The following is a 6,323-nucleotide window of genomic DNA, read 5'->3' as shown; positions in this document are numbered from 1 at the left end:
AATAGCTTCGTTTGAAAATATTTTCGAATGACCACTCGTGTGAATCTAAATAGGGTAAAAAAATAAAAAATTTCTCGATCACTACAAATTTTAGGGTAAAAAAGTAAAATTCTAGATCACTACAAACCACTAATCATAGGGCAATTAGGCTATAGGGTGTGGCATGACCACCATGACACTTCACGTGAGTGTCATGTAATCCATCTTTAATCCACAATCCACAATCCAAAACCACTACTCTAAGGGTGTGGTCATAACCCAAACCACTATCCCCTTATTTATTTTAATTTATCTTTGTCTAAAGAAAAAGAAAATGATTACTTGAAAAATGGAAAGGAAGACCATGGTTGTCATGGTTTAATCCATGAAAACCATGGTGGATAAGGGAAGGGGTTGGTATAGCCTTCCATTCATGTTCCTATGTGACGAATCATGTCCCAACCATGACCCTCACACCCTTTAGCCAGAAAGAAAGTAATCAGTATCCTCCTACCATACGATGAATCTTCAAGATGTTTCCCATTAAGCTAAAGTTAAAGTGGGAGAATATCACTCAAAAATATGCCCTCTTTCCATCCACAAGATCCCAACATCAAGCGTACATATTAAAAGATAGAAAGCAGTATACTTTTTTTTTTTGTATTGTTTTATTATATTATAAATCATCTTAAATTGTTAAACAAGCCTACAGTAAGGATGGTTGTAGATTGAGAAAAATAGTAGAATTGTAAACGAACCGGACAGAGCTTGTTAATGTTCATTCATTTAACTTTAACCGAACATACAAGAATAGTTAAATGAACAAATTTTTTTGTATGTCTTTGTTCCTTAAGAAAATAAACATGCTCATGTCCGTTTATTCTAATTCATTAATATTCTCAATGAGCATAAACAAGCACAAATAGACATAAACAAATATAAACCAACACAAACAAATAAACCAACATGAGTTAAAAGTAACATGAACATCTAAACTAAAAGTCTAAAACGGCCTCATCATTACATCAAACATTTCAAAATAAAACAGCTATATCTAAACAAAGGATTTTAAAATATGAAAATCAAAGACTTTGAATTAATACTAGACTTACTAGTAATCAATAAATTTAAACGAATATTTTGATGAACATACATAAAAAAATACAAATATAAACGAACGTAAGTGACCGAACATAAACAAACGTCACGAACGTAAATAAACCATGGGGACATTCATTCATGTTTGTTTGTATAATTATATGAACAAAAAAGTTGCTTTAATGTTCGTTCATTTATCATATGAATGAAAATGCTGAATGATTCACAAATTGTTCACCGAACGTTTAGTTCGTCTACAAGCACTAAAAAGTAAACAATATTACAAGATTGATTATAGAAAGATTGGAAGACATTGTTACTTCAAGTTGTGAAGCACAAGTGAGGAGAATCTCACGCAAGAAGATGAACCAACTCTTTTAATGACGATATGTATTACAAAGAATCAAGTAGAAGAGGAACATATAAGTCGAGAGTTACAACATTCAAATATGTCACTTCCAAGTATAAAAAGAGGAGAGAATCATGGGGCATGGAAAGATACTAGCTGGCTCTCTCCAGGCCACCATTCCGCGGGTCACCACCCTGAGTTCTAGCTCTGATACCAATGTTAGGGCCAACGTCCTCGATGGTCACGGGCATGTTGGTCACGGCTGGCTCTCTCCAGGCCACCACCCCATGGGCGACCACTCCCAACCTCGTTGGTCATAACTGGTTCTCTCCAGGCCACCACTCCATGGGCCATCACTTCGAGTTGTGCCTCTGATACCAATGTTACATACCAAAAAAGATAACTCAACCCAAAAGACTTGTCTGGTGGGTGAGAGAGTCCATTTGGTATAACAAATTCTTTTGTATGTGTTTGTTCCTTAAGAAAATGAACATGCTCGTGTCCGTTTATTCTAATTCATTAAATTCTTAATGAGCGACTGACGAACATAAACAAGCCCAAATAGACATAAACAAATATAAACCAACACAAACAAATAAACGAACACGAGTTCAAAGTAACATGAACATCTAAACTAAAAGTCTAAACCGACCTCATCATTATATCAAACATTTCAAAATAAAACAGCTATATCTAAACAAAGGATTTTAACATATGAAAATCAAAGACTTTGAATTAATACTAGACTTACTAGCAATAAATAAATTTAAACGAAAATTTTGATGAACATAAACAAAAAAATACAAATATAAACGAACGTAAGTGACCGAACATAAATAAACGTCACGAACGTAAATAAACCAAGGGGACATTCATTCATGTTTATTCGTATAATTATATGAACAAAAAAGTTGCTTTAATATTCGTTCATTTATCATATGAATGAAAATGCAGAATGATTCACAAATTGTTCACCGAACGTTTAGTTCGTCTACAAGCACTAAAAAGTAAACAAGATTACAAGATTGATTATAGAAAGATTGGAAGACATTGTTACATTAAGTTGTGAAGCACAAGTGAGGAGAATCTCACGCAAGAAGATGAACCAACTCTTTTAATGACGATATGTATTACAAAGAATCAAGTAGAAGAGGAACATATAAGTGGAGAGTAACAACATTCAAATATGTCACTTCCAAGTATAAAAAGAGGAGAGAATCATTGGGCATGGAAAGATACTAGCTGGCTCTCTCCAGGCCACCACTCCACGGGTCACCACCCCGAGTTCTAGCTCTGATACCAATGTTAGGGCCAACGTCCTCGATGGTCACGGGCATGGTGGTCACAGCTGGCTCTCTCCAGGCCACCACTCCATGGGCGATCACTCCGAGCCTCGTTGGTCACAACTGGCTCTCTCCAGGCCACCACTCCATGGGCCATCACTCCGAGTTGTGCCTCTCATACCAATGTTACATACCAAACAAGATAACTCAACCCAAAAGACTAGTCTGGTGGGTGAGAGAGCCCATTTGGTATAACAAATTCTTTTGTATGTGTTTGTTCCTTAAGAAAATGAACATGCTCGTGTCCGTTTATTCTAATTCATTAATATTCTTTATGAGCGACTGACGAACATAAACAAGCCCAAATAGACATAAACAAATATAAACCAACACAAACAAATAAACGAACACGAGTTAAAAGTAACATGAACATCTAAACTAAAAGTCTAAAACGGTCTCATCATTACATCAAACATTTCCAAATAAAACAGCTATATCTAAACAAAGGATTTTAACATATGAAAATCAAAGACTTTGAATTAATACTAGACTTACTAGCAATAAATAAATTTAAACGAATATTTTGATGAACATAAACAAAAAAATACAAATATAAACGAACGTAAGTGACCGAACATAAATAAACGTCACGAACGTAAATAAACCAAGGGGACATTCATTCATGTTTGTTCGTATAATTATATGAACAAAAAAGTTGCTTTAATGTTCGTTCATTTATCATATGAATGAAAATGCTGAATGATTCACGGATTGTTCACCGAACGTTTGGTTCGTCTACAAGCACTAAAAAGTAAACAAGATTACAAGATTGATTATAGAAAGATTGTTCAAGTTGTGAAGCACAAGTGAGGAGAATCTCAAGCAAGAAGATGAACCAACTCTTTTAATGACGATATGTATTACAAAGAATCAAGTAGAAGAGGAACATATAAGTGGAGAGTTACAACATTCAAATATGTCACTTCCAAGTATTAAAAGAGGAGAGAATCATTGGGCATGGAAAGATACTGGCTGGCTCTCTCCAGGCCACCATTCCGCGTGTCACCACCCCGAGTTCTGGCTCTGATACCAATGTTAGGGCCAACGTCCTCGATGGTCATGGGCATGTTGATCACAGCTGGCTCTCTCCAGGCCACCACTCCATGGGCGACCACTCCGAGCCTCGTTCGTCACAACTGGCTTTCTCCAGGCCACCACCCCATGGGCCATCACTCTGAGTTGTGCCTCTGATACCAATTTAACATATCAAACAAGATAACTCAACCCAAAAGACTAGTCTGGTGGGTGAGAGAGCCCATTTGGTATATAAACCCTACATCAGTTGCCCATACAACCGATAGGGTCAAGTCTCATACCTTGCAATGATATTAATCCATAACAGCATGTCCCTAAGTTCTTTTCTAGAAAGGACATCAACATTCAAGTGGTTAATCATATACAAAGATCTTCAATTGTACAATTTTGATTTGATTATTTAACTTATCATGGTATTCATAATATAATGTAGTGAAAAATAGAATAAGAATTCCTATAGAAATATACAAGGGTAATACAAATGTGGAACTATAGCTTTGTTTGAAAATATTTTCGACTAACCACTCGTGTGAACCTAAATTGGGCAAAAAAAATAAAAATTTCAAGATCACTACAAATTTTAGGGTAAAAAAGTAAAATTCTAGATCACTACAAACCACTAATTATAGAGCAATTAGGCTATAGGGTGTGGTCATGACCCTCATGATCACCATGACCCTTTCTTTACGTCTGTGTGATGTCACCCACCTTTAATCTACAATGCATAATCCAAAACCACTACCCTAAGGGTGTTGTCATACCCAACCACTATCTCCTTATTTATTTTAATTTATCTTTGTCTAAAGAAAAAGGAAATGATTACTTGAAAAATGGAAAGGATGACCATGGTTGCCATGGTTTAATCCATGCAAACCATGGTGGATTAGGGAAGGGGTAGTATAGCCTTTCATTCATGTTCCTATATGACAAATCATGTCCCAACCATGACCGCCACACCATTTAGCCAGGAAAAAAGTAATCAATATCCTCTTACGATGAATCGTCAAGGTGCTTCCCATTAAGCTAAAATTGAAGTGGGAAAATATCACACAAATTATGCCCACTTTCCATCCACAAGATCCCAACATCAAGCTTATAGGTTAATAGATAGAAAGCATTATGACTTTTTTTTTTTTTTTTTTTGTAGCGTTTTATTATAAATCATCTTAAATTTTTCACCAAGCCTACAGTCAGGATGGTTGTAAAACAAGAACAATAGTAGAATTGTAAATGAACCGGATAGAGCTTGTTAATGTTCATTCATTTAACTTTAACTAAACATACAAGAATAGTTTAATGAACAAAATTTTTTTGTATGTGTTTTTTCCTTAAGAAAATGAGCATGCTCGTGTCCGTTTATTCTTCTTCATTAATATTCTTAATGAGCGACTGAGAGACATAAACACATATAAACCAACACAAACAAATAAACCAACACAAGTTAAAAGTAACATGAACATCTAAACTAAAAGTCTAAAACGACATCATCATTACATCAAACATTTCAAAATAAAACAACTATATCTAAACAAAGGATTTTAACATATGAAAATCAAAGACTTTGAATTAATACTAGACTTAGGGGTTGTTTGGTAGCCTCTGAATGGTCATTAAGAGGCTACCTCTTAATGGAACCATTAAGAATTTTATCAATGAGAAGGTAGAAGAATATGACATGTGATGATTTACCATTCAGAGGTTACCTCTTAACCATTCAGACTTGAGGTTACCTCTTATTCATTCAGAGGTTTTAAACCATTAAGAGGTAGCATCTGAATGGTCATTAAGAGCCTACCAAATATCCCCTTACTAGTAATAAATAAATTTAAATGAATATTTTAATGAACATAAACAAAAAACCAAATATAAACGAACGTAAGTGACCGAACATAAATAAACGAAGGGGACATTTATTCATGTTTGTTCATATAATTATATGAACAAAAAAGTTGTTTTAATGTTCGTTCATTTATCATATGAATGAAAATGCCGAATGATTCACGAATTGTTCACCGAACATTTGGTTCGTCTACAAGCACTAAAAAGTAAACAAGATTACAAGATTGTTTGTAGAAAGATTGGAAGACATTGTTACTTCAAGTTGCGAAGCACAAGTGAGGTGAATCTCACGCAAGAAGATGAACCAATTATTTTAATGACCATATGTATTACAAATAATCAAGTAGAAGAGGAACATATAAGTGGGGAGTTACAACATGCAAATATGTCACTTCCAAGTATAAAAAGATGAGAGAATCATTGGGCACGGAAAGATACTTGCTGGCTCTCTCCAGGCCACCACTCCGTGGGTCACCATCCTGAGTCCTGGCTCTCATACCAATGTTAGGGCCAACGTCCTCGATGGTCACGGCTGGCTCTCTCCAGGCCACCACTCCATGGGCGACCACTCTGAGCCTCGTTGGTCACAACTGGCTCTCTCCAGGCCACCACTCCATGGGCGACCACTCCGAGCCTCGTTGGTCACAACTCGCTGTCTCCAGGCCACCACTCCGTGGGCC

This window comes from Helianthus annuus, chromosome 11, assembly GCF_002127325.2.
Source record: "Helianthus annuus cultivar XRQ/B chromosome 11, HanXRQr2.0-SUNRISE, whole genome shotgun sequence".
Classification (NCBI taxonomy): Eukaryota; Viridiplantae; Streptophyta; class Magnoliopsida; order Asterales; family Asteraceae; genus Helianthus; species Helianthus annuus.
The sequence above is the reverse complement of the archived record's forward strand: the minus strand, read 5'-3'. Positions refer to the sequence as shown.